Source organism: Phalacrocorax aristotelis, chromosome 8 (genome assembly GCF_949628215.1).
Source record: "Phalacrocorax aristotelis chromosome 8, bGulAri2.1, whole genome shotgun sequence".
Lineage (NCBI taxonomy): Eukaryota > Metazoa > Chordata > Aves > Suliformes > Phalacrocoracidae > Phalacrocorax > Phalacrocorax aristotelis.
Genome location: NC_134283.1, coordinates 445,874 through 473,551, shown reverse-complemented (window position 1 = coordinate 473,551; position 27,678 = coordinate 445,874). Strand labels below are relative to the sequence as shown.

At 48.7% G+C, this 27,678-nt stretch overlaps 1 long non-coding RNA gene across 8 annotated transcripts in view; it reads left to right on the top strand.

The window, feature by feature from the left end:
* Nucleotides 1-27,678, top strand: part of LOC142060803 (uncharacterized) — a 125,270-nt gene that overhangs the window by 80,691 nt on the left and 16,901 nt on the right. Inside the window, exons 3-6 of one of the 8 annotated variants that reach the window (XR_012661935.1) lie at nt 2-69; nt 763-893; nt 1,241-1,311; nt 1,796-5,281. This is a non-coding gene — a long non-coding RNA (uncharacterized LOC142060803). Of the gene's footprint in view, nt 1; nt 70-759; nt 5,282-27,678 lie in introns of all 8 variants that reach the window. The other 7 variants (XR_012661936.1, XR_012661931.1, XR_012661933.1 and 4 more) reach the window with 7 other exon arrangements.

The window sequence follows — 27,678 nt, the reverse complement described above, 5'->3', positions numbered from 1 at the left end:
GTGCCCTTCCCTGGCTCAGCGCCCGGTGCCAACAGAACACCTTGCAGGATCCTCAGCAGCGCAGACAACGTAAGTAGCCAGCTGTCCCTTGACGCCCTCTTCCAAAAGCCCCAAGCCCTCCGGACCCTGCAGAGCGCTTGTGCGGCTCTTTCCCTCGCTCACCCCTCCGGAGTGCCACCTGGGTTTCACAAGTAACACCTTCCAAATCTCTCTGTCTTCAAGTTTGTGCATGTCTGTGTGGCATCCCTCCTCCTCCTTCACTCCCATAGTGGATCTTGTAAAGGGCTTCAGATCGGCCCCATTCATCTCCCTGGTGATAGCAGTGAATGTAGATAAATCTCTGACTGCCTGCTTGCTGCTGGAGTATGATTTTTATTTTGTCTTCGGTGTATACCTAGGTCAAAAAGTGGGATGTATACTGACGTTGGGTGAGTGTGTGTGTGTCTGTGTCTGTGTCTTTCTCACTCTGTGTCTTTCTCTCTCACCCAAGCACACAAACATACATCTCCCTGCATGTGTGTGCATGTATATTACACGCGTGCACACAAATATATATCCACACACAGACCTATGTGTGTATACACAGAGGTATACACGCATCTCCGTCATGCACACCCCCACGCTCACACATCTAATCTGCAATTATCTGAGGCATTGTGTGCATATGTGTATGTGTGTCCATACGCACACTGTTCTGTGTGCGTATGTGCATACACAGGCATCTCTCGCTACACCGATAAACATTCCCTCTCCTCCCAGCAGAGGCTGTATGCAGCTGTGATCCTGCCCTATAAGAGCGGTATTCCTTCCTTCCTTCGGCGTGCTATTTGGAGACCTTCGTGCTCCCTTCTCGGAGTCTCTCCCAAGCTGCAGAATTGGCATCTTTCCCTGAGGTTGTCCGAATGGCAAATGGCATCGTCTGTAGCTTGCATTCTTGCAGCTTCTTATGGCATTTCTCTCTCGATGTCGGCTACTCCCTTTTGTTTGTTGTTGACTGGGCTGGGTGTGGTTGGGGTTTTTTTTGGAGTTAATTGTAAACGAACCTGAATGGCAAACACGCCAACAGCTTGCGAAAAAGAAAAAAAGAAAAAAAAAAAAAAGCCCCACACAAACGCCTTCTGCTGCGACAGATGCCCATGTTGCCCCTGGCATGGAGAATGGGCACAAGGGGTTTGTTGTTGAGGTTTTCTCTGTTGCTGTTTTTATTGTTCGCATTTCCCTTTTCCCTTTATTTTTAAAGACTCCAAGATGCCGGCCTCGGCTTGGAACGGAGCGGTGTCATGGCGGAGACGACGGCCTTTGTCTCACAGGGTGTGAAAGCATCCGTTGTGCTGGCTCCACTGCGGCAGAATGACGTTTAAAGGGGGGAAAAAGTGCTGAAAGTCCGAGTTGCGCGGCGCTGGCGGGGGAGCCCCCGGCCCCACAGCGGTGTGCGTCCGAGGAAGGGCTTGCAGTGGAGGAGCCTAGTCTGTAATCCTGGCACTCGCGCCTCCGGTTGCTGCCTGCCGTTTGCTCCTGGGGGTCTGGATAATCTCCCTTGGCTTTACCGCACTGTCTGGCCCGCGCACAGGGCCCCCGTAACATATACCCGCTGCCGCGATCGCAGGGAGCTGTGGCGTTGCCACTGAATGGATGGCACTGTGCCAACTCCGCTGCCATCCGCCCTTGCAGCTCTTTTCCTCCCTCCTCCCTCCCGCTCTCCCCTCCTCCTCCTCCTCCTGTCGACTTGACGTTAATTAACACACGGGTTAATTGATTTTAAAAGCTGAAGAATTACAGTTAACTTTTCCCACAGGGTACGGACGCCAGCCGCTTGGCACGGTTCTGCTGCTTGTGCTGGTGCAGGGGGGCAGGGAAGAGCCCGCAGCAAAACCAGCAACCGTGGAGGGATGGACGGACGGTCGTCCGCCTGTTGGAGTGCGGCTGGGGGTGGCTGACGTGCTCCTGCCTCATCCTCCCGACATGTCACCGCTATATTTTGCTATAAACAATCAAAGCAACCCCTCCTCTCCAACCTCTCCCACCCACCCTCCTTTCAGAAAAGCGATTTCTCTCAAAGTTTAAGCAGGGAAGCTGTCTCCCCCAAAGGCTTATCACAGCACATAAATGACCAGCCTCTGTGGGGTCTCCCACCGCAGGGCTCTGCACCCCAAGCACCCTGCAACTGCTGAGGTGGGGCATCGGAGCACCGCTGTCTGTTATAGGCTCATCCTGTTTTCCAGGGCTCTTTTTCGTTTCCTTAATTGGCTCAGATATATCGCTTGGGGTGAAGCATCTCATCCAGGGAAAGTTAGTTCATTGTAATTACGAGAGAAATAAACCATGTGAGGGCTTTGTTTTTTTGCTTTTGCTCTCCCTCACCCCGATCTCTGCCGCAAGTGAGGGTGACTGACGGTGCGGCTGGGAGGAGACGCAGCGATGCTGGGAACTTGCTGCTTTCACCTTCCTGTTCTTTCATTTTATTTCATTTTGTTTTTTAAAAGCATGAAGCAAGTGAAGCGACGAGAGGAATCCATTATGCAAATCAGGTCACATTTGCATAATGTCTCATGACTGGAATATGCAAATGAGTTGTATAATTTATGAGTGCCAGTGTCTGTCTAAAAGTGTTTCCCAGAATTCATAAAAAGTGAAACGCGGGGAGGGCAGCTGGGCTGGCTGCCCTGCCAGGAGGGCTCTGCGCTTTCTTTTCAAAGTCTTCCTTGAGATCAGCAGCTCAAACGCTCATTAATGAGAAACAAGCGCCCCTTTCCACCCTGTCCCCCTCGGTTTATTTTCCGTCTCTCCCTCTGCCAAGCTCCCACCTGCTCCCTTCGAGCTTCTCCAGGGGGCATTTGGCTGGTGCAGGGGAGCTGGGACTGCGATGGCCGGGCAGTCCTGTGCAGGCTGGCTCAGCCTGGGTCTCGCTCTGGATGTCTCTGGGGCTCTTACCAAGAGCAGAGACCCTGCCTTTCAGGCAAGCGAGCTCCATGGGCACAGTGTGCGTCAGGGAGCTGCACTGAGACACTTGCCTCCAACAGGCATGGTGGGATTACTGCTTGTTTGCAGTGCGCTGCATCTAACTTGTGCTCTGAGTCAGAGACCCGTGCCTGACCTTTGGAAGAGCTGCAAGGTCAGTCGGGGGCGGCAGTGCCAGTGGAGAGAGACCTTGAGTTTCCTGCCCAGAGCCAGCAGTGTTCAGCTTCAGCACTGAAAAGGTTTCTGGAATATTTGGAAATGCAGGACAGGTATCAAGACTCTTTTTCTTTCCGTTTTTTTTTTCCTCTTCTCTGCATATTTGGAGATCTTGGAGCACCAGGAGAATGGAGGTAAGCTATTTCACACAGGGACGCCGCTGCTCTGAGCGGTCTGTGCCGGGAGAGGGTAAATAACAACAGGCACTGGCACGTGGAAAGCTGTGGCGTGGCTGTGACTGCGGCGTGGCTCTGGCACGTGGACCACAGCCTGCCCGCTCTGGGCAGCGTCCAGCGAGGAGCAGCAGGGTGGGTGAGCCCAGGGATTGGGGCAGCTCAGCATCAGCCTTCCTCAGCTCTGGGAGGTTCCTGAAAGGGCTTTTGGGCAAGAAAGCGCGATTTGCTTTTCCTGAGAATCTGCTTTTCAATTGTAAAAACCATATGTGTTTCTCTCTTCGGTTTAAAAAAAATTTTTTTTGTGTTAGTTACTGTCTAAACTGATGAATCGCTCACTTGCAATCCATTTCAAAATAATGTGAGTCTTTGTATGGTTTATTTAGTAGATGCAGGACTTGACTCTGACAGTGGATGTCATACTGAACATCTCCAGTACAAGGAGTAAATTCAAAAATTGTGCTTTTACCTGTTCCTGGTGTGGGAACACAAAAGGACACTCTGCGTTAGGTGACAGGAAGGCAAAACTGCCACACCTTCTGCCTTGGCAGCAAGTGAGAGGCAGCAGCACATCCGGGCTCCAGAGCATCTTTTGCTTATGACTGCTCAACTTTGGTACCTTCCTCCTGCACTGAAGGGAGGCTGTCCCCGTGCTGGTCCTCACCAGTGCGGTTAGCAAAGATGTAGCTGAGCCTGACCTGGAGCCTGTGCCAGGAAAAGGACTGGATCAGGGCCACCGGGAATAACTGGTGTGTCCGCTGAGGGCAGTGGGAGGCAGGGTGTTTTGTGGGGAGCAGTGGGGCTGCAGCAGCTGGGAGGGGCGAGCTCCATGGGAAAAGGTGGTATGGTAGCCCCAGAGAACACCACGCAGCCGTGGGACCGGTGGCCATGCAGCGTCAGGGCCCTTTTTAACCTCAAGGCGAACCACCCTGCTTTGCTCATCACAAAAGCTCCTGCAAGCTGGAAAGGAGAGGAGAGCATCTGTGTACTTGTTAGGGTGTTTGGTGTAGCATCAGCAGATCCTGCACCGGGACTCGAGCTGGTTCTCCGGATGGTACCTGTGGTGGGTGGTCTTTCAGGGCTGGCTGGCACCGAGGCCTGGGGTTGTGAGGTGGGAGGAGGACCGCTGTGGCTGTGGAGCAATCTGCAGGCGCTGGAGGGAATTCAGCCTCCGTTTGGGGAGAACACACAGCTCTGTCTGGAGCTCCCCCCTCCATGGACAAGGTGCTGGTCCTGATGCCCCCTCCCTGCCACTGCTTCTAACCCACATGTCACAAGAATATCAACAAATGTGGGACAGCAGAAGCAACAGAAGCAACTCCTTTTCTTAGGGTACAGTGCACAGTTCAGGTTTCCCTGCTACCTCACTTTCCAAGGCACCAGGCTCCCCGGGACCCCTGTCGTGCCATCCTCCTCTGCCCTTGTGTCCCCAGGGAGAGCTGCCTGCTGGAAGACTCCCTCCCTTCTCTCTATGTGTTGCTTGCTGGTGTTTTTATAGAACCACCAAAACTCATGAACGTTCTCTTGGTTTTGATGCTGCACTGAGGGCTGGTGAATGTCCTGAGCTTTGTATTTAGGGATGAAACAGCTTCTTTGGGGTGGCAGAATAAAAGCTTATCCAGCATATGCACTGAAACTTCCATATCCACCAGACGAGGTTTTCTGATCTTTGTGGGTCAGGTAACAAGGGGCAGTAGCATGGGGAATCCCTCACACAGTGTCACTCATTTATTGTCTGTGTTTCTGCTGAGGTGGTGTTTTTGTCAGCTGAACAGAGTGTACCTGACAGATTCTTGTTGCTTTTTTCCAGTGTTCTCCTGTGCTTGGCCTCTGTGGTTCGCCAGCTGCGGTGTTGGAAGGATTCCCTGCAGGCCCCTCCTTGAGACTTCCCTGGGCCTTTCTTGGCAGTTCTTGCTTTCCGTACCTCGATGGAGGTAAGCCATCTGAAACACTGATCCAGCAGACTTGTGAGCTGAGGCTTCTCTGCACGTGGGGACATCCCCAACAGAGCATAGTTTAGCCAGGTGCCTGCTAACATTACCTGTTGCTGTAATTTCCACCTAGAAGAGTTCCCACATCCAATGTAGGGTCCTTGTTTTAAAGAATCATGTCACCTCTGCACCTTCCATTCCTCAAGCACCAATGCTGGTTTAAGCAATGGGATACAGTAATAGGTAGCCACCGGAAACTCCAGTTCCCTCCTCACTGCTCCTGGGTAAGGCACGCAACATCAGGCAATGCTAGCCTGGTTGGGTGTACGCTCCCGAGTTTCCACTCCTACTGGTGTTGAGCTCCATGACGGTGTGGGCTGTTGATGCCAACGTCATGGCCCGCGTTTTGAGCTGCCAGTTTTGTCCCACCCTGTCTCAGTTTTGCACAAGAAGGACGAGGTGCAGGCAGAGGTCTGAGCACTGCTTTCTGAACGGGTCCATGAAGGCACCTGTCTGCCAGCAACAGGCACCAGCCATCAGCATTGCATTACCAGCCTTGGTACACCTGATGGATGTGCCTGACATTAAGAACAGTTTGTCTGCATGGGGCTTATGGCCTGATGGTTGTAGATAACAACAGTTGTAAGCAAAGTGTGTAAAATCTTTAAATCTTTAACAAATCTCTCATTAATCCCAGCTAAGTAGATTAAAGCTGACTGCAGGCTTTAAAAGGAAGCAAGCTGATCACTTGTAGGACAGAGAAAATATATACAATGAAAAACAGTCAGACAGATAGGCTGTAGTGTGCAGTTCTTTTGTTCCTGGTCTAGATGAAACTAGGATGGCAGTCAGACCACTGGACATGGGTTCAATGGAGCCAACGATTCAATGAGATGAGACCGTACAGCACGATTCAGAAGTATCACAGATGCTACAGGCAGATATTGTCTATGTGCTGCAGACTTGGGAAACGAAGCAGTTCTGTATGAATGGCATCTTCAGAAAAACAAGACAGGAGGCTGAAGGCCCAGATGAAAATCAGGATCCTTCTCAAAGTTCATCCTGACATTAAGGTCCTGAACATCAGAAGGGCCTGTTCATGGCCTCTGGTACTCCCTACAGTGGTCACTGGAACTGGTCTGTATTAGTAGACGTAACCCTGGCAATGAAATGGTTAAATATCTTAGCACGATGAACTTCAGCCAGATACTTACATTTTGCTTCAGTAGCTGAAGGAGTGGATTTTGTAGGATTAGGCTCTTAGCTGGAGCGATTTGGGGTTTCTCTTCCTTAGAACCATGTGTTCCTTTTGTAAACCTGTATTCTGAGGTGTCAAGGCCACAAACATTGCTAGCTGTAGGTGTCACGGGTACAGGTGAAAGCTCCAAAGCGGAGGCCAGGCATATCTTTATCACCTGTCCCTGTTGCAGGTCAGTGCTAGCTCTCAGCTGATGCTCTGCCCTTTGCTCACCTGATTTGCCTGCTCGTACAGCTGTCTGGCTCCTGCTCACCCAGGGCCATAGAGAGTCTGTGGCTCTTTCTCGTGTTTTGTCTCTCCCGGTCCCTTATTTCAGTGGTGCCCCCTTTCTTTGCCAGTTCAGTGATTCTGTTTTCTCTGTATTTGCCTTTGGCTCTTGTCACGGTGCTGTCCCCAGCCCAACAAGGACTAGAAATTTCTGCTCTAGTGTCTATATGTGTGTGTTTCAAAGGCAGCACCATGATGACTGGTGCTAAAAATTGCAGCAGTCCCTCCTGCTTCTGTGGTCATGTCTGAATGGAAGCACTGATGTTCGTTCCTGAAGATTCAGGGTGACAGTCAGGTCAATGGCAGGTTTACTGAGTTTGGTGGTAAGCACGGGAAAACGAGAGATGCAGGATAAATCTTCTGAAGGGACAAATGCTGCTTGACCAGCAAAGCCTGAGCGAGCCTGAGTCCATGAGAGGGAGCTCTTGGCGGTTTCCCCACATCGGCAGGTGGTGTTCTGCTCTTTCAAGAGCAGCTGAAATTTGCGTGTGCTTTGTGAGCAGGGTGGGTGGTCATGTCCCTCTTCTCTGCCTCAGCCTGCAAGATGGGCAGAACAGACTTGATACAGGTGATTCAGCCTGGGCCTTCGCGGTGCAGTTAGATCTTCAGTGATAGAAGAAAGCAGCTGGCTGAAGGTTTCAAAGCTGCCATAGCAATCGGTCTCCTAAAACAGCAACACTTTTGGTTTAATAAAGTTGTGCTTTGTCTAATTATGTGGGGAGATGGCTGAAAAACAAGGACAGGAGGGTGCCCTGCTTCTCCCCAGCTCTACCAAAATGATGGGAAATTCCTATTGTCGCTCTCAGGTGATCATAGGACGTTGTACTTAAATGCTGAGATCTGCTCACCTCGCTCCCCAGATAGTCAGCTTCCTCACCCTGCAAACTGCCCAAGGGCGCAATAAGTAGGTTAATGCTTGCTTTAGGGCTAGCCGGAGGGTGAGAGTTCCCTATAGGAACAGCAGAGTTGTGTTTGCTCTGTGTGTGTGCCTGAGTTCATGTACGGGGAAGCCTTCAAGGTGAATGAATACCTACTGCTCCCATGTCATTCTTGTGTGTCCCTTCCTCCTCATTTCTGCCCCAGCAGTGGAAACCTGCATAGCCTTGTGGCCGATTACCCAGCGGTCACTTTGCATAACAGGCCCGCTTATTGTGTTAGTTCTGTGTTCACTGATGCCTTGAGTCGTTCTTTACAATTTGACTCCCATGTTTGGCAGCAAGGGCAAAAAGCAAGGGACAAGGACAGAAAAATAAAAGAAATGCACAGGGTGGAGATTACATCTCTGGGTATGGTTTGCATGCTGCAAACATTAGCATGCTGCAGCCTGGAGAAACGTCTATTGCTGTGTCTCCTATTTCCAAGGCACAGCCCATGTGCTCTGTTCCCTCACGGTTCTCTGCACTCAGAATCTGGAGAACAAGTCACAGACAGCTGAACATCTTCTGGAAGAGGGTCAAGGCAGCTCGAGGCATCTCTTTGGGGCTTTGAACTGAGGTAGCTCAGGTCAAAGCAGGCAGCGCTAATGTAGCTTTCAGTAAACTGATTTCATCTCCTTTGCGTCATCCTCCACCTCCCATTAGGGGAATCCCTCTGCGGTGCTCTCCAGGGCTGAGGAATGGCCTGTATGCCCTGCGTGCACTGCAGCGAGTGCAGCTGCCAGGAGGAGCTACGGGAGAGGCAAACTCAGCTGCACATCTCAGAGGCTGCTTGCTTGGTTGCTTCATGCCTTGTGCCTGGAGAGAAGGGCTACCAGCTGCACAAGGCAGGAGCCCCACAGGCCAGACACTTACTGAGATCCAGAAACAAGATCTCTTCTTCATGCTCTGTGTTTGCTCACCACTAGCATCCTGACCCCCTATTTAGACAGGGGGTTACCTGGAGTAGCCTCTTCCATGGTATCTTGTGTTGCTTCATAAAGCGTCTCCTGAAAGAGTGAGATGGGCCTGACTGGCACTGCTTTGAGCCCTTGACCTCTGTGTTCTCCGTGGACCGCTTTTATATCAGGGCAGACTAGCATAGGGAGGAGCAGGTTGTTACATCTTTTTCCCCAGCTGTTTCTTATGAATCTGAATGATGCTCATTTTTAATTTCTGTGAGGACTGTGGCCCTCATGCTGGTGCCTCAGGAGGATGTATGGATATCTCCCTGGACCAGGACTTGCAGCCTGGGTTCAGCTCTCTGCCAGACCAGGCATGGTGAGGCAGACAGGACTAAGATTTTCCTTGGGACGGTGATGTACTGAATATTTCAGACTGGTTTGGTTGAGCGAGGCTTGTGTGTGACCAGGAGCAGGCCGTTCACTGAAGATCAGAGACTGTTCTGCTGCAAAAAAGGAATGGGACTAGAGATTTAAGCATGTGTTTTCCCATGAGTCTTCTCCATAACCTAGCACACACAGAGCTGATGCCTTGTTGCAGAACCTAGCTCTCAAACACTTTCTGTCTAGCTGCTCAAGCCCTCACTCAACCACCGAGGCCACATCTCAAGTTTCCATTGTACTTTTCCAGTAGTGGTTTCGTTTCTTTTTTGCTTCAGCCTCACTTTACTGGGGCAAATGACGGAGCAACAAGAACTGAGGTTTCAGGTGGTTTTTCAAGTGCAACTTATCTGTTGGTCAAATATTCAACTCAGGTAAGCAAATCACAGCCAGAAAAAGGCAAAAGAAGAGGTACGTTCTGCCCGCTTTTAGGTACCGGCTCTCTGCTCCAAGTGACCTTGAGCTTAGGCAGTCAGTTCAGAGCAGCATAGCTGTTCCCATGCTCAGCTGCTTGATCTGCATATTGAAAGCCCAGTCCTGGAAGAAAGCCTGTGTGATGACACAGTGATGTCACGGGACGTACACTGCCAGCTCCTGAGCGGTGGCGTGTGTGAAGTGGTGGTGTTAGAGCTGGAGATGAGGTTCCCTGATGGGCGTCTAGCTGGAGGTAGTCCTAGAGGGAACAAGAAGGTTGTGGTGGGGAAGAGAAGCTCTTGTGGAGTGAGGGAGCTTGGGACAGAGAGGGGAAGCAGAGTGCTGTGCTGTTACAAGTGGGAACGGAGCACTCTTGTTCAAAGCGATGTGAGTAGTCCATACTACAGCAGGAGCCAACAGAAGCACTTCTGTCCTGCAAGACTGGATTGTTTCTTTTCTGAAGTGTGCTGGCCTGCACAGCTGTCACACTGGATTGATTCATTCAATATTAACCATTTGCACCCTCAAGTCAGGTCCTTTCATTGTGAGGTTGTGGAAGCCATCAGTGAATACGCTGATGGACGTTTAAATGCAGTAGGTGAGCAGGAAAGGTGCTAACAGAATTCAGACAGGAGCAGCGTGGATTCCTGTGGCACGGGTGGCATGCAGAGCCCAGCACGGCCCGCGGGTGCTCAGACTCCACTCTACCATTAACCAGCCAGCTCCACCTGCACGGAAAAGTGCCTAGCCAAGTGCAGCAGAAAAAGCTAGACCAAGGCTTCCCACAAAATGTTGAAATGCGTAGTGAATTGTCCTACACTAGAATATTGTCAGACTTTTTAAAATAAAGCAGAGAATGACTCCAAGCACAGGGTGTGAACGTCCACTCGTGCTCCTCAGACATGCATGCAAACACCCAGAAAGCGCCAATATCAACACTTTCGGTAGGTGCAGATATCTAGGTTGCAGAAATAGGGGCCGCCCAGACCTTCATCCATGCGCAGCAGTTGTCTGCCCCTTCAGAAAAGATTCAAAGAAATCCTGTGGATTTTTCAGTGATTTAGCCTTAGATCTTCTGTTTATATTTGTATAACTAAGAATTTTCTATTTGCTCTGTGGTTTGTTCTTCTTTGATGCTTATCTGAAGCATCATCCATATTTAAACTTGAATTGTCTTTAAAAATGCATTATTTAACTGGTGTGAAATCCTGTCTAAACATTCATATCTTCATTTAAGAGGCATGTATTGATTGATTACCAAATTAAGCTACTCTGAACCCAAATTAAGAGTTTGCACTAGATTTTGCAACAGTTGCATTAAACCTTTTTAAACTGATTTTTAAGTAATGCTGTTTTTACTTTAGACAAGGCTTTGATTTCAGTTCTGCTTTTTTTTCTTCCTAGCTTCTCCCTTTTTCTGCAGTGTCACTGGCACCTCGCTCCTGTTCTGCTCTCCACTTTCCTGGCTATCAGTAGCATGTACTTGCAGGTCCTCTCTCCTCCTTCCTTGCAATCTGTGGAGTCAGTTTTTCTCCCCTGCGGAGGGCACAGGGGTTATTAAGGAAATGACAGGTTTACCTGTCTCTCCCAAAGTGCATGATAAGGAAGGCGCTAAGCGGGAGTGACTGCAAAATTCAGGAGCTATTGCTGGACATCTTTTCCAGCAGCCGCCGTCACTCAGGCAGGCGTGTGTGTGGCTGCCATTGAGGCACGGGGGCTGAAAGCGGGGCGCCCGCAGGTGTCGGGCTGGCCAGGGCAGGGAGCTCGGGGCAGGGATGGGAGTGCAGCCGAGCTCATTCGGGGGACTTTGGTCACACCTCGCCTATCAGGTTGCCCTCTTTTTCTCTTACTGCCAGACTAATTCCAAAAAAGGAAAACAAACCAAAATATGTTAGTGATTTTGAATTGCAAATCTGGGTGTTCAAAAGCCATGAAATGAGAAATTTAAGGTGCTTACTGCAACATGAATCCATCCATGTTGGACATGAGTAGCATTTCCTATTTCTGCTCAGAGTCCTAAATGCATATCTCAGTTAAAACAGATGTCCGAGCAGCTGTGGCTGGAGAAAAGAGGGTTAGGGGGGAAAACAGGGAGGGGTTTGCTATGTCCGTTATTACAGACTTTGTCTGTAGCAAGGTAAAGTTAAAAATGTGCCTAGAACTATATATTCCAAGTTAATTTACTATTTTAATTTTAATGTTTGAAGCTCCTGTGTTTAATTTCTGTGTAAATACTAACTTGTGTTGTCACATAAAGGTAGTATTGACATTTTCCATTAAAATTTTATCTTTTTGGTTGCTTGCCACTTCTTTACCCACTTTAAACCTGGAATTTTCTACATTCATTTTTGTCTTGACATTATTTTTCGTTAATATTTCTGGAAAAAAACAGTTTTGCCAAGAATTATTTTAACAGGAAAAATATACAACTTGTTCAAGATTTTTGGGGGAATTTATAGATTTTTCCTTGAAAAAAACGAAAGCCTCTGTGCTTCAATGTAAAGATTTCGGTATTCACGCCAGAAATATTTTAGCGGTGTGCTGCACCTTGCCTTTAGAATTAGCCGTAACCTTGACGCTTCTCACCCTCCAGCCCCGCTAGGAGTGCCTGGGATGCTCTCCCAGCCCGGCTCCCCGTGCCCTGTCCCTGTGCGAGTGCGCTAGTCCCACACCGCGGCCGCATTCCCAAACTGCACAACCCGGCGCGGTGGTGCAAGCTCCCCTCAGCCTCCTCGTGCGTACGCCTGACCCCGCTGCTCTGCGATGGCGTGCTGCGGGCACGGTTACTGCCCTGTGAATGGATCAAAGCGAGGCAAAGATGGTTGCTGTCTGTGGGATTTCTCACCCAGCTGTTGTGGAAGCCTGGAAGTGTTGAAGGAATGACAGGCAGTGGCCTGGGAGTTGTCTCAGTGGGGAATTGCTTTTAGCGACAGGTACGGCCGTGGGTTTGTTATGCTACCGGCGACAGTGGGCGAGCCAGGACTCTCCTAGACAGCTCTAATTGTCCTTACCTTCAAAGTTTTCAGCTTGGAACGTGATTCTATTTCTTTGTAGAATTGCTGAGCTCTCACAGTTTTGCTTGAAATGTACGAAATGCTATAAAGTTGTTAAGGGCTTCACAAATGAGAACTAGACACCTCGCATCAAGCACCTAAAATAAGAGGGCACGTCTAGTGCTTGAATCTCTCTCTGCCTCGGTTCTGTGTTTGTAAAGTGTGGACAATAAAACTTTTTCCTCGCAGGGGTGCTGAGCTTAGGTAATGCTCCTGGAGAATTTAGATAATTATAAATGCCATAGAAATTCCCAGAGGGAGATTAATTACAACGTTCTGTGCAAGGTTTGAAAGTGTGCATTAAATGCAAGTTGGAGCCACACACTAAGTTGTGAGAGAGAGAAGGAAATACTGACTGATTGCCTCTTCTGTGCACGTTACCTACCTTGCGAATGAGTAAGTCCAGGACAGTATAGGACCGTTTATTGGAGACCATATCATATGCTTGTACAGAAGGGTCCAGATTATGCTGGCAACCTTAATTCTGTCACATCCAGTGTTCTAATGGTGTCTTGTAGTTGTAGTATTTTTCTAAAATAGTTCTACTGCAGGCACTTTTTTAAAATTAAGGAATCACATCTGTTCTCATTCATGTTTCTGTACTTAGTCCATCTAATGAAAACTGCAAGGGTTAGGCGTTCTTTGAAAGCATTCCTCAATAGTAAATGTTAACAGAGACACCAGAGCATTCTCCTACCTATTAATCTGCAGATAATAGAAGGTCCATTTCTTAAGTACACACAGAAAAGGAGAAGAAGAAATACTGGCTATGACACAAAATGGATTGTCTTCCTCCATGCCCTTGTAACCTAGGGCATGTAGAGCAGGCTGCCAGCCATTGCTTTACAGATTTAAAAGTGCCGGAATCTCTCAGTTCTTTAGCAGGTTGCCTGATGGATTGGTGAGTAATGTACTTGAAGAGTGCATTACTAAGCCCCAGACTAATGGCTAGCTCTTGCCCATGGCTTTTGCTATAGATCATTCATCGTGCTATTCATAAGCTCTCTGCCAGTCTGTGTCTGGCACTTGTGCTGCTGCTGCTGCTAACACCATTTGCCTGATGAATTTTCAGAAGGCAAGTGGAAAACAAGAAGAAAAGAGTGAGTCACAGTTCTCCAGCAGTTCTCCTCATGCTCTTTTGGAGGACATGGTAAAGGATAAGGTGATGGACATGATACTCACTCACCCAGCATTACTGGCACAGCAGCCTGTAGAAAATGTCTGGGGTTTCTGTGCACCACAGGGCACCTTCCTATCACTTTCTGAGGAATTTGTGCCTGGGAACTTTGCTTTCCTAGGAAGACTGATGTTACAGGCCACAGCCAGATAGAAAGGGGAAGAATAGGTGACTGGGCTGCCGAGTATGGCTCTTTGAAAAGGAACTAGTTAGTTTCTGACACATGCTCTGGTGTGCTAGAAAGAGATGCCTAGATGTAGTTATCAAGATTTGGCTGTTGTGGGAGTTCAGTAAGGTCAATCCAATCTTCACAGCAAAGGCCATCTCCAGGGCTGCTTCTGGGCTGGCTTTGGTGGACAGGGCAGATGTGTTCAGAGATGAACGAGTTGCCCTGCATCCAGTCCCCACCTGGCTTTGCAAGTTTTCCTCTTCCGTTGATACTAGTGGGACTGCAGGGACGCTGTCCAGGAGTTGTGGCTCCCTGGTGTAGCTGAGACTAGCTGGACCCCTCGCTGCTCCTTTCACTTGGATCGCTGCACAGCCGTGAGAAAAGAGCAATCCAGTCAACTATTGATTTAAACTGGTGACCCATCCCACTCCCAGTTGTTTGAGTGATCCAGGACCCTTTCTGATTCCCAAGTCCAGTCTGGTAGCTTTGCCAACAGAGAAGGTTTAAGCCTTGCTCTGCTATTCTGTGCTCTTTGGCGTTGTATTTTTTCAAGAAGTTTCTTAAAAATAAACTTCTGCAGTTCTTTATTAACATATTCCTGATGAGCTTATGGAAAGAGTGAAGCCTTCATCCTAAGGAGTTTCCTCTACAGCAGTCATAGTAAAGATTGCTGCTAAAACTAGACAGCAGACCAAAACTGTAAAAACTATGCAGACGAGGAAAGTTCTTCCATTCCAGTAGTCCTATGGAACTAGAAATAGCCCAAACTGAGCAAGAAACACTCAATTTTCTAATTATTCCATGAGTTAGGAATGCTGTACCTTTTGAGGGGATAGTAGTAATGACATCAATGTACTTGGGGTGCTAGATATTATATTCTTTTAGAGAAAGACCTCTTTTTACCAGGGCTGCTATTCTTTATGTGCTTCAGATAGAGCTTGAGCACCTTTTCATTGCCCCAAGCAGGAAGCAAATTCTGTTTCTTTGTATTATTCACATTAATTCTACAATCAAAAGTCTGAGGGTATTTTGCATACAGAAACAGGTGGAGGATGCGGGGGGTTGCAGACAAAGACAGTGCTGCTAAAAAGGAGTATGCCGTAAAACCAGAAATTCCCAGTGAGTATTGTCAGTTGGTTTATTTGCATGCTCTCTTGGAAGATGTTTCTGGTAATAAGGCGTCATCGGTCTATTATTTCCCATGACCAATCTTTCTCTTTCTCAATCTGCCTATATAAAACCTTATAGTGGCCTATATTTAACTGGGAATATCCTCTGCTTGTTTCCTATCTTCTAGCTCGAGTTTTCTTTTTTAACAAGCACAACAGCATCCTGCTCTGTCTTCAAAGAGGAAATTAATTCCGTCCGCAAAAGGGTCAAGTGCTAGAAAGTGCATAGCAATGCAGTTTGCATGGCAGGATCCAGGAGATATGATGCTAATAAGATTCTAAGATGAGAACAGCAGACTGGCTCTGGGGATTCAGATGAAGGGTTCTGTAAATTTTAAAAGAAATGGTCTCCAAAAACTAATGATGTCTGCTTTCCAATTCATTAATAATGTGGAGCAGGGAGATGGGAGTGAGGAGCAGGCCATGCTTTGAAATATCAAAATGTAACAGGGGAAAAAAACAGTGAGAGCTCATCTCATCGGGGTCATAAAGCTGGGAGAAACAGGCGTGCTGCAGGGGAACGTAGTGTCAGTGCCTAGAGGGAAGGAAATTGCACTGTATGTTCTGCTATGTGTAATTTATGCACAGACTCCTCGCCAATGTTGATGTAAAATTTCTACAGTGAAAAAGATGTTGCTGTACTGACAGAGCTTTTTCAGTGTTCTTGTTTAAGGTGACTTACTACACAGGATGTCTGATGGATTTTAAAAACATATCTGAATTGTCTTAGCATATTTACAAATGACTCTTGGTAAACCTTCCCCTTCACCTTTTTGCATTGCATGCACGAAACTGAGTAACAAGAACCTGAACCTTGTTTGTAGTTAATAGTGGAAGAAAACCCCTCAGGCAAAGCCTAATGAACCAAGAGCAATTCTGAGCTTTCCTCTGTAATATCTGGAGAGACTGTGCCTTTCCAAGGGCTGCCTGGACGCATCGTGTGACCTTGCTGCTTTACATCATGAAAATTTCCCATTACTGGTATAGTGTGTGCATGGAGGTGCTATTGTGCAGTTATTATGCTAGAGTCTCCCCTTATTCGTGCACAGTTTGCAGCTAATAGAAAATGTCTGTGCTTGAGCGGTTTCCAGAGTGAGAAGGTGTGCAGCAGGAGGATTTAGCTCTGACTTTTATTTTGACAAAGCTATTATGATTTGCAGAGTGAGGTTAAGGTTTTCCTCCTATCTTCTCCTTTTATCTGTGTGATATTTTCTCATCTCACCTCCAAACCTCCTGCCAGCGATGGCTGGTGAGGTTCTGGGGAGCAGCCTGTGCCGCAGAGCTGCACCGCCGTCTGAAGCTCTTTGGAGCCAGCCCAGGGACTGCTGGCAGGACTGCGCTCGGCCACAGAGGGCCCAGCCAGGGGCGCAGGGCACGGGCTGGAAGCTGCTGCTGCCGCTTTCTTGGGAATCAGCAGCGGCATGCTCCGGCTGTACCTGCACGCTCCAGGTGCAGCAAGGGGCGCCTGCCACAGCCCCTGCGCTGGCCCTCTCGTCCCCGGCACTCTGTTTGGTCCGGGCGCTTGACAGAGCATTTTCTAACCCCAGTAAGACTGGTCTCTTGTCTTTGCTGCACTGCGCTGCCCTGAAGCTTTTTTTCTTGTGGCCTGGTTTCACAGTCTGCAGGTCCCATCTGTTTTCTTGAGCCTGCGTCACATTATCTCAGCAGCAAGTCATGCTCAAGACAAGTAATATCTCTTGGGTACAGGAGCAGGGCTTCAAAGCAGTGTTTGGTACGTGGCAGTGTGTGCTTGGGGTACCCTGTCCACTCAGAAGGGTTGTTTTCATGAGGGCTTCTGCTGAGCTGCAGAATCAGGTGGCTCAGCTGAGTGTCTGGGATATGGTGGGTGATTTTCAGGGCACAGCTCATGAAGTCTGGCCAGGAGGCTGGAGCTGAGTTTTGTTTTCTTGCTAAAGCCAGAGCCATAGAGGTGGATGAAGTGGGGCTCTGCGTCATGTGTGCAACATGTTCATGAAGCAGGTTTCTCTTATAGCGTTTATAAATGCTGGGTATTTTTTTATCAGGATACCGTGGCGTCCTCAATATTGACAGGTGTGCCTCAGTTGTCCCTAGGGCAAACCATGAATGCATTGGCACCAACTTCAAAAGCCACAGCCTTCACCTGTGGTTTTTTCTGCATGTTCGTGGTCTCCAGTGAATCAGCCTGACTTTACAGGCGTTCCCATGAACTGCAGGGATGATAGAGCCATGTGTATCAAATCTTCTACTTTCCTCATATTTGTGTCTCAAATGTTTCCTTGGAGAGCTGGGGAATTTGTTTCCTCGGGAAATCTCAAGATAGATTGATAAGAATTTTCCTGAAGGTTTTCCAGTGAAGTTCCTGCTTGTTATTCAGTTTCTCAGCACAAGGTTACAGACTGACTCGCCTGCAGCCACATAGTTGGTCAGCGGAGCAGGCAAGAGCTCGCAGCTGCTTCAGTGGAGGTACAGTTGTGTGCATCAGGACTGTCTTGTGGCTTCAGTAAAGATGCAAAAAACAGCTGGTATATGGAGGTCCTTTTTGTTCATGTTCTTCACCTGGCCACTTAGCAACTGAGTTGATTCTTGTGTCAATGGTCTTCCAGCAGAAATCATTCTGCTTGGAGCTTGGCAATAGCACCACTGTAGCCACCAGGACCTTGCCATGAGCAGTTATATTTTTAAGGTCTTTGCTTGTGGTGAAGGGGAAATGAGCCAGCATTCCAGAGTAAAATATAAAAATTTCATAAACTCAAATTTCCTGAGTTCTGTGCCCCAGGTAGACTGACTGATGTGTGATGACCACCCAAAAAAGAAGTTTGCATTCCTTTCTGATTTGCCTCAGTTTGCTGCTGACTGCTTTTTTCAAACTTTTATCTGAGAGATTTTAAAAACCCCAGGTTTTGCTGGAGGAGAAAAAAAAAAAGCCAGGAAGTTTTCTCTGTTCAAAACCTAAAGCTTCTGCTCTAATTTGGGAGCCTACTGCTGGACATGTTTTCCAGTCTTCCTGAGTGACCCACATCTGCTGTCCCCATCAAGCTGCAAAAGCCCGCAGAACTGCAAAATGAGACATCTAAATAACTGCAAAATGAGGCATCTAAATTTCTGCAAATCTGTGAATGAGATGTCTTCTATAATCACGGCATCCAGGCTTGAAACAGCCTGTGGAATACTTTTGGAATACAGTACGAAATGCTAGAAGCCGATGAGCTCTCTGATATTCTGGATGTTGTACTGGAACTTGCTCCCCAAGTGAGAAGCCCAGGTCTTTGTCCCTGTGCTGTGGTTTCCAGTGCTGCACACTAGCTTTGTGCTTGCAGTAACAGTTAAGGTTGCCTGCATTCCTTGAGCTTGCAGAAAAGGTAGACAGAGATATTGCAAATAATACCTGTGATTCTACTGGCCCATAACACCCTGCTTAGGGAGAGCTGCAGTTGTGTTTCTCATCCTGTAGCTACTGTTTGCAGTCTGAAAGCTCTCATGGAAGAATCATCCTCAGCAATCCTGAATAAACCGTCCTGAACATTTTAAAATGGCATCTTTAATTAGAGGAGACATTTCTGAGTTTGTGGTGCTGTCACACCAGTGACATCATCTGTAGTTCTGCCATAGCACAAACCAGGCCGACTCTGGCTCACACCCTTGCAGAGCTGTCAGAAGAGACGCTCTGCTCTGCGCTTAGGCTTTTGATTTACCTCGGACACACAAGTTGTTGCAAATGTCAAGGTTAGGGGATCATCAGCTGTTTGCCTCCCCGTAAGAAGAGAGCTTCTGTGCCCTTTTGCTGGGACTTAGCTCTTTGGAGCATGAGACGTTTCAGCAGTTGCCTCAGCTGTACCTACATAGAAAGCAAGTTCTTCCTGCATGGCTTGAGGGTGACAGAAAAGCAGGGCTACAAGGAGCACATGAGGAGCTCCCTGTCCATCCTTATACCCTCAAATGTGGTACTCCTGACAGGTGTGGTGTATGATCTAGTCTTGAAGGCTTCTGAGGATGGAGACCTCGCAGACTTGCAGCCAAGACAATGAAATCCAGTTCAAACTATGCTTTCCTCAAAAACTTTTTTCTTAATCATAGAATGCCCTGAGTTGGAAGGGACCCACATGGACCATCGAACCCAGCTCCTGTCCCTGCACAGGACACCCCAAATTCACACCAGGGCTCTGAGGGCCTTGGCCAAGTGCTTCTGGAATATCGCCAGCCTTGGTGCCGTGATGCCTCCCTGGGGAGCCTGTGCCAGGGCTCCACCACCCTCTGGGGGAAGAACCTTTTCCTAATGCCCAGCCTAACCCTCCCCTGGCACATCTCCCTGCCATTCCCTCGGGCCCTGGCGTTGGTCACCAGAGAGCAGAGACCAGCCCTGCCCCTCCTCCTGCCCTTGGGAGGGAGCTGCAGAGCGCCATGAGGGCTGCCCTCTAACCTCTCACCTAATGTAATTTAAGACCATTACTATTTGTGCTTTTTCTCACTGGCATGGGGATAGGATTACATTTTTGCTGTTTGCAGGAGTCATGTTTTTATTTGTTTGACGAGATGATTCCTCCAGTTGTTATTTCTTCTAGCTAAATCATTTGAACTCCTTCACTCCTCCCTTAGGCATCACGTTTCCAGATCTCAGTTCATTCACACTGTTCACCTCTGCGATTTATCCAGCTGCTCCACTAATCCTTTGAAGTGCAGTTCCCCAAATCGGACACCATGCTTCAGCTGGGGATCAAGCATGTGGATGACTTCACATGTCTTGCAGCCTACGTCCTGTTCATGCATCCAATATAACACCTTCCTTTTTCACAACAGTGCAATATCGCTGGCTTGCGTTCATATGGGTCCACAGTAGTACCAGCCCCATCTCAATAAGCTCCTACTTAGCAACTGTTGATACTCTGTACATGCAGCAGTGATTCCTGCCTGTGTAGACCTTGCACTCATCTCTATTGAATTTCACTTTATTCTCCCAGCTCATTTCTCCAGTTTGAGGTTTTAAATCCCATCTTCCAATAATCTTGCAGTTCCACCTAGATTTGTCATTTGCAAGTGTAACTAACATTCTCTTTTCTGTCACCTACACCATTAATAGTCCCCAGCACAAAAAAGAGCAAGCCCTTCAAAGCTCTAGGTACATCCTTCCATTTTGACAATGAATCATTGTTAACTACTCGTGTGATGGGGCTCTTCAACAAGCTTTGTACCTAAGTTACCTGTGTACTTTACCTAATAGTAGTTTTATCTAGATCTTGTTTCTTTAGCTTGCTTAAAAGAAGACTATGGGAGACAGCATCAGAAACTTTTATAAGGTCAAGATACGTGACATCTGTTGTATCTTTTCTATCTACAACCTTTTACCATTTTGTGGAAAGAACTTAGATTAGAGAAGATTTGTTCTTGTCAAATCCATGTTGGTTGTTACCCATCCCCTTGTTATCTTTCAGGTGCTTACAAATTGTTTAACTGCTGGTTTTCCAGAAACTGGAGCTAAGCTGATTCTCTGACTTCTTTTTCCTCTACCCCCTTTTTATAGACAGACACTATGTTTGCCATTTGTCAGTCTTCCAGTAGTTTGTGAGGTCTTAAATGCTATTACACTGATTCAGTCAATCTTTTACATACACTACACTGAGATTCCATAGACCCAGATAGGTTGAAAATATCCAACTTATGACTGCCCGTCATACCTGTTTGAGTCTGAAATCCTGCCTCTTTGTCCTTGGTATTAACTGTGATAGCCATCTTTTTGCTGTTGACCTTTCAGATGAGACTGGAATGAGATGCTATGAAAGACTGGTCGTCTTAGCATCATATGTCAATAATTGTACTGTTCTGTGGAGGAGCACGCCAACTCTTTTCTTAGTCCTTCGAGTAAATGCATACCTGCCACTTTTTATTTCCCTTGTTGGTTGCACCTCATGTTGTATCTTCCTATTTTTTCCCTCTACTTACTCCTGCTTTCATACTTGTCTCTAGAAATTTGATTGTTTCCTTTTTGTGTTTGTAGACACTGTGGAGCTCATGGTTTAGCTGAGTTCATTTCACACGACATTCGTAGCACTTCCTTTGCACAATGCCTTGAACCGGTGCAGTCAACAGCATTCTTCCAAAGAACTGTCCTTCAGTCGCATGAGGCATTATACCAAGTCGTCGTTAAACCCATTCTATTGTATTATTTAGCATGAATTAAGAATTAGAATCAGAAAATCACAGAATACTAGAGGTTGGAAAGGAATTCAGGTGGTCTCCAGTCCAACCTCCTGCTGAAATAGGGCTAACCTCAAAGTTAGATAAGGTTGCTCAGGGTCTTGTTCAGGTGAGTTTTCATCATGAAACCTCCTTAAGGGACTCTGAGATAGTGAGTCAGGTGCAGGAGAAGTGCTTGCTGGAGACCACAGCACAGTCCCAGGGGCAGCACCTCCCTGTCAGACAGTTACTGTCCTGACTTGCTGGGTTCCTCTTTGTACACAGCCTGTCTTTCATCATCTTTTTTCTGGGCTTCCCCTCACTTACATGAGAGTTCATGTGCATGTCAATGAAGAATGTAGTTATTTTACAGCTTCTGCCCCCCCTTCCTCAGCATCCAGGGCTTTGTAATCCCAACTGATGCTTATGGGAGCTGCAGAGGTCCATCACTTCTGAAAACCAGACCCTGCCCCTGTCACTCCAGAGTGTGCCCAATAACCTGGACTTCACGTGTCATCATCTGATATGCTGGTTGGAGATCAGGGATGCTGCAGTAAGAGGAGATGAGTGGAGGGAGGAACATGTCTATGCCCTTCATATAGTGAGTCAGGATGCAGGAATGTCAGGATGTAGGAGCTGCTTGCTTGTAGATTTCTTGTTTCATCACAAAACCTTGTATTTTCAGCTGAGGAGGGAATTCAGACATCTGCCAGAGGGATTATGTCTTGGCGGTATTCAGCTGTTGCCTTATGATCCTTTTTCCACTCCTTTTCACGTATGCAGTGTCTCCCCAGCAGTTCCTTCTCTAGCACTTCACACCAAGCAGAGCTGATTATTCCTCGTGACGGGTGTAAAAATGCCTGGATCCATGGCAGCCCTACTGCAGAAAGTCTCTTGTGGAGAGGGAGTTCTTGTTTCGGATAACAAGCCAGATTTCTGTGGAAATCTGTACTAGACCGACCCGTCAACAGGCCGACATGCTGAGGGGTGAGCCATGGGCCAGTCAGCACGTGGATGCTGGCGCCTGTGCTGCTCTTGCAGCTGTATCTGGAGATGGGGGTTTATCCCCTCTCTTTCCCTGTCTCTCAATCCAATCTACTGCAGACACTTTTGAAAATCTAATTACACAACATTTCATACTATGAATTGCTAATATGTGAGAGAGACATCTACAAAGATCTTGATAAATAACAGCGGAATGAAATGCACTGTTTCTTTCTGCTCATAATTCCTGCGCTCTTCTTCCTCCCTCGTTTTCATGTACATCTCAGATTCACTTTGCTGAGCTGGTTCCTGCTGGTACTGCCCTCCACAAACCTCCCACCACTGTGCAGTGCTTCCTGCACGAGGGAGAGACGTTAGCTCTTCCAGGCAGTGCTGATGCTTTTGTTGGGTCTTTCCTTTGAAGCTTGGTCAAAGCTGTCAACTCTCCCAAGCCAGTCCAGGAGAAGAGCGTTACAGGAGCAGGATTACTAGGTGGAGGTAACCAGGGGGAGGAACAACAGGTTTCGCAACAGGACAGCAGTGTCACAGATCCCTCTGGGACAGGAGCCAGCCATTGTACTAGGCTACGCTGAGTCCCAGTGTGGCTTTGCGCGAGACACTGAAACCCTTCTGGAACTCAGTTTCCCCATTTGAGAGAACAGTGGTAGTTTGTGTGTGCCCCACCGGGCTGGCAGAACTGTGCTCTGCAGCACCCCGACCTTTGGGTCCTCCACCTGGCCACTGGTGTCCAGGGCACCGCTGCTGCTCCGGAGGCCACTGCGGCATGTGCCAGGCACGGCCTGCTTCAGGTGCCCTGCAGAGCCCCGGGACGCGGATCAGCTGCCAGGCACCAGGGCCCCTTGCGCGGGGCTGAGGCACGGCTCCCCAGAGTGACAGCAGCGCCAGGACCAGCCAGGTGATCCAGCCCCATCTGGGAGTGCGGATACAGCAGCGTCCGTCTCCGTTACAGATCCTAGATAGGCTGTGGATTCCACAGCAGGGCTCTGTTCTTATGACAGATACCCAAAGGCAGATTTTCTTTTAATTAAATATGAAAATCTATAATGCAGTCAGCATGATGCCTCTTGAAATGTTTATTTTTATACCCCATTTATTTGCTTTTGTTCTCAACATATGCTTTCATTATGAGGGAGATTTTTATACTGACCATCTGTGCATTACAAATGAATTTCAGATAGGACTGAAGGACTTGGGAAGCAGGATAGAGGTCAGTTTAGTTTTTTAATATCTGAGTGGAAGTGAGTGTCATTTACAGTTGTGGAATAAACACACCAACTAGTCTTTTTCTTAAAATAATATAAAAATTGCAAAGTTGACATTTTTAAGCTGTTGTCTTTAGGTTTCAGCATTACCATGCCTTTGAGATTAGTGAAGTATTTCATACCTCATATAGTTAATGTTTCACTTTCTATCTCTACACTCAGAAAAAAATATTTATTGTTTCAATAATATTCTGTCTACATTTTAATATTTTTTTTCTGCAGCCAAAGGGCAAAAAACTTTTAATTTCCCCAGCACCAAAGGTGTTGGCATTTATCTGTGTGTTTGTGCGATTGTAACTGTAGTTCTGTACCCAGTCCAGCTTCAAGTCTTGAGAAATGGGTTGGGTATCCCCAGGCAGAGCCCTGTGGATGTCATGAAAAGAAGAAGGGAGCATGCCAAACCCTGGCTGGCGTAGTACCTAGATCTGTGCTTGTCTGCAAGGCAAAGGACTGCTGCTCTCTCCAGCCTTCTCTCTGCTCTACCTGTCCTCTTGGCATGGTTTCAAATGATGAAACGTCCCATGTGCATCTCTGCTGAGCACTTGCTGCTGGTGTGAGCCCCACAGCCTCCGTCTGTAACACACAGTCGTGGAAGACCTCAGTGCCTCTGTGTCCTTGCACAGAAATGGAAAGCACTGCTATCCAGCTCTCCCCCCTCTGCCAAGGAGCAGATTTAGGGGCATCGGTCCTAAATCAGTCCCAGATTTAGTGGAAACTCGGTCTGCTTGCCCAGAGGAGCAGCAGCAGCATGGGCAGGCACAGTGGGGAACCACGGGTCTTGCTATGAGTCCGAGCCCTGCGGAGGGAGCTGTTTGGCAGGAGTGCTGCAGAAGTTTCTTCCCATATGTAGTGACTCCTCCAAACTTTTAATTCCTCTGTGTCTCCCAGCTTTACCCCTTCTTCCTCTTTGCCTTGTTTTCTTTTTTCCTTTTCACCACTTTTCTATGCTCCCGGGTCAAGCGTTTGCCCTACGGAAAGAAACAGCTTAACCAAAAATTAGGTTTAGTCAGAGCTTCTCCAGACAGGATGAACAATCACCAAACATTGAACTGGACAAAATGAAAGGCCATTCAAATGGAAACAGAGGGTTACACAGATCTCCCTTAGCAAAGAACTTGATGCTATTTCCACCACTCCACGTGCCACGCTCATTACTGCAGAGACTGTGGCCGAAGCCTGGGCGCCGAGCAGCAGTGCAGCAAGGGCACCATCCTGTAGCATCTCTTCCCTCCAACCCTACTGCGGATGCTACCGCTGTCAGCGATGTGTCCAGAGGCTGCAGGAGTTTGCAGGGAAAGCTCTCCTCTCTCCTGTACCCCGTGCTCAGGACATGCTCACATGCGTCAGGCTCTGGGTGTGCCCTGTGTCATTCCTACCCCTCACCAAAGCACAAGTTTGGTGAAGCAGCGGGGGGAGCTTTCCTGACCTCGCAGGCTCACTGGCATAGCTCTGCCTTGAGGCACTGGAGAAGAAACATCCATTCCTGGTGGCTATGAAACCCCATCTCCCCCCACACTGCAGGTGCGTTCCCTGAGCTGAAGGACAGAGCTGACTCTGCTGGGCAGCTGTCCTTGGAGCTCAGCAGTGGGGTGCTGGCTGGGGCAGATGTGCTCTGCCTACTGCAGAGATGTGCAGTCCTTTTGCAAGAACTGCACTAGACTTCTCTCTAACAAAGAGTGTGCCTTTCCTATCCTTTGCCTATCCTCTCCTATGCTATTTGCCTGCGTGGCATCACGCAGCCCCTACTAAGCACGTGAGTGCTTGGGCACGTAGGCCCGACCAATAGTGTGTTCTCCCCCATTTCCCACCCAAAGAGAAGCAGGTTTCCCGTCTCCTCAGACCGATGCCAGGGTGACTACCTGCTCAGGCTGGATGACATCCTCTCCCCTCAGCTGCTGGCTCGGCACCCACGGCTCCCACGGCACTCCCTTCGCTGTGATTGCAGCCGTATGATCAGGGTTTGCCCCTCCAGGCTCTGCATGGTGCCTTGTAAGGAAACGTGTTCTGTGAGAGGCTGTTCTGCCTGCTGCCCTTCCAGACACGGTGGGCCTGATTTTAGTTTGGATGTCTGTGTGCAGCACTGACATTGGCTGCAGCAGCCTGCACATAGCTTAGGGCATCAGTTGTTTGCGTGCAGGAGACCCAGGAGAGCGTAGCAAGTGCCTCTGCTCTGCAAAATATGTGTATTGTGATTGTCTGCGGTGCCCCGCATAGGTGCCCGTGAGCAGAATGCAATGTGCCTGTGCAGGGGCCCCTGGGGCTCGGGCTCCTTTTAGGCAGCAATTGGCATCTGCCTCTGCAGTGCCAGCGCCCTTCCTCCCGGGGCAGGCGCCGCGCTCCTGCCCGCATGCTGGCGCGGGAGAGGGCTCCGTGAGCTTTGTGCTCCTGCTCTTGGGTTCCTGGCCTGGTGCTGGTATTTTGCAGCTAAGCCGAGTGAGGCAGAGACAATGTGCTCGAGCGTTCTGTCTGAGGGGAGTTTGGGGAGGGGGAAAAAGGCTGTTAGATCTATCGCTGGCAATTTAGATTCAGAGACATTTCATCTGCAGTTCCCTCAAGTGTTGAATTGAATAAAACCAGCAGCAGCAGTGGAAAAGGAGGTGGGGGAAGGGCTCTGAGCACTCTTGGTTAAACAAAAAGAGACAGGCAGCTCATAAAAAAAAAAAAAAAGGATTGCATCCTTGGGCTGAAAATACAGATTCACAAGGAAGGGAGGAGAACGTGTGGCAGAGCCCGCCCGGCAGGCAGGGAGGACCCTGGGCCGAAGGTTCCCGGTGCTCCCGCAGCCTGAGCAGGTCACAGGATTTACTTCTGAGTTTCAGGATTTTCTGTGGGCTTTTTTGAAGCTCCAGTTGTAGAATCGAGCAGGAAGAACAGAGTCCCAGGCTTTGTTTGCAGTTTAAAAAAAAATCTACTTCATTTTCCAGTGCTTCAGGAGAGAAGTGCGAAAGTGAAACCCTCAAGGGTCAAAAATTCAGAGGAAAAACTTAGCACTTATAATTTTGTAAACACTTGCTGTTTGGGACCTGTCTCATGGTTCCCAAATGCAGTCATGGGATGGCAGAACTGTCCTCATCATTAGGTGTTTCCATTCATCAGCCTTTGAGAGGGAGTTGCTGCTGGTTTTTGTTCTGGCCATGCATTGCGTTTGTTTTTCTCTGGTCTGTCTTTCATTCCCCAGGCATCAGGTGAGGACAGCTTTCACAGAGAGCCACTCAGCCCAGCCGAGTTTGAAAGGAGAGTGGCAGTCATTTGAGAGAATTAGATTACAGCAGAGAATTAATTCTTGGGATCTCTGTTGCCTTGTGAGTGTGGTGCCATCCTTTCCATGGTGGTGCTTCTAGTGGCTCATTAAGTCACAGAGGAGCATTGGGTGTCTCAAGGCTGACTGTGACCTTTCCTCATGACACCAGGACACCCCTTGTGACACCGTGATGCTGCCTGCTTTGCCGGCGGTGCGGGTCTCTGCCAGCGGCACCTCTCTTCGGTGCCTCTCTTCCTGGGCACCTTCCGCCCACAGGGCCCAGGCCTCGCACTCGGGTTTCTCTGGGGCAGCACCCTGCAGGTCCTGCTCCGAGATGCAGCCCTTGCACCCGCTGCAGGCCTCCGGCTGCCCAGCACCCTGCCACGATGGCGGCACCTGCCCCAGCCCAGCCTGCGGAGGGAAGGGCTGTGGGAGGGGGGCTGCTCTGCAGCGGGAGAGGGCTGGCCTAGCTCCTCCAGACTGCCCAGCCTCCACCTCAGCTTGTGCTCCGCCACAGCCAGGTCTCTTCCCCTCCTACAGGAAGGACAGTTGCTTTTCATCCTACTCAAGCACTTTGTTCCCTCCAAGCAGCCTGGCAGGCTCCCCAAAGCCGCTGGCTCTCCTGTCGTCCTCCAGCAAGCGTTGTGATGGCTGAGGGGGGAGCAGGGCTTCTCTTAAGGTGCCGCCTTACTGTTTCATCAGATGCTGCAGCCATTTAACCCGATGTAGCTGTACAGAAAACCTCTGTGTGGCCAGGCCAGCACAGCACTTTTACAAACACACGGCAGCAGCCACAGCTGGCAGCGCCTATTCAGGCACAAGGCAGGGTTCTAACATGTGTTTACTAACATGTGCTTACTGACACGTCCTAACCCTCTCCTGTTCCCTAGTGTGGACACAGCACGTGGGCAAGACTTGTATGTGATCACAGCCCAGAACGCCCCCGCATGTGCACGATCTGTGGGCTGCCAGAAGGGC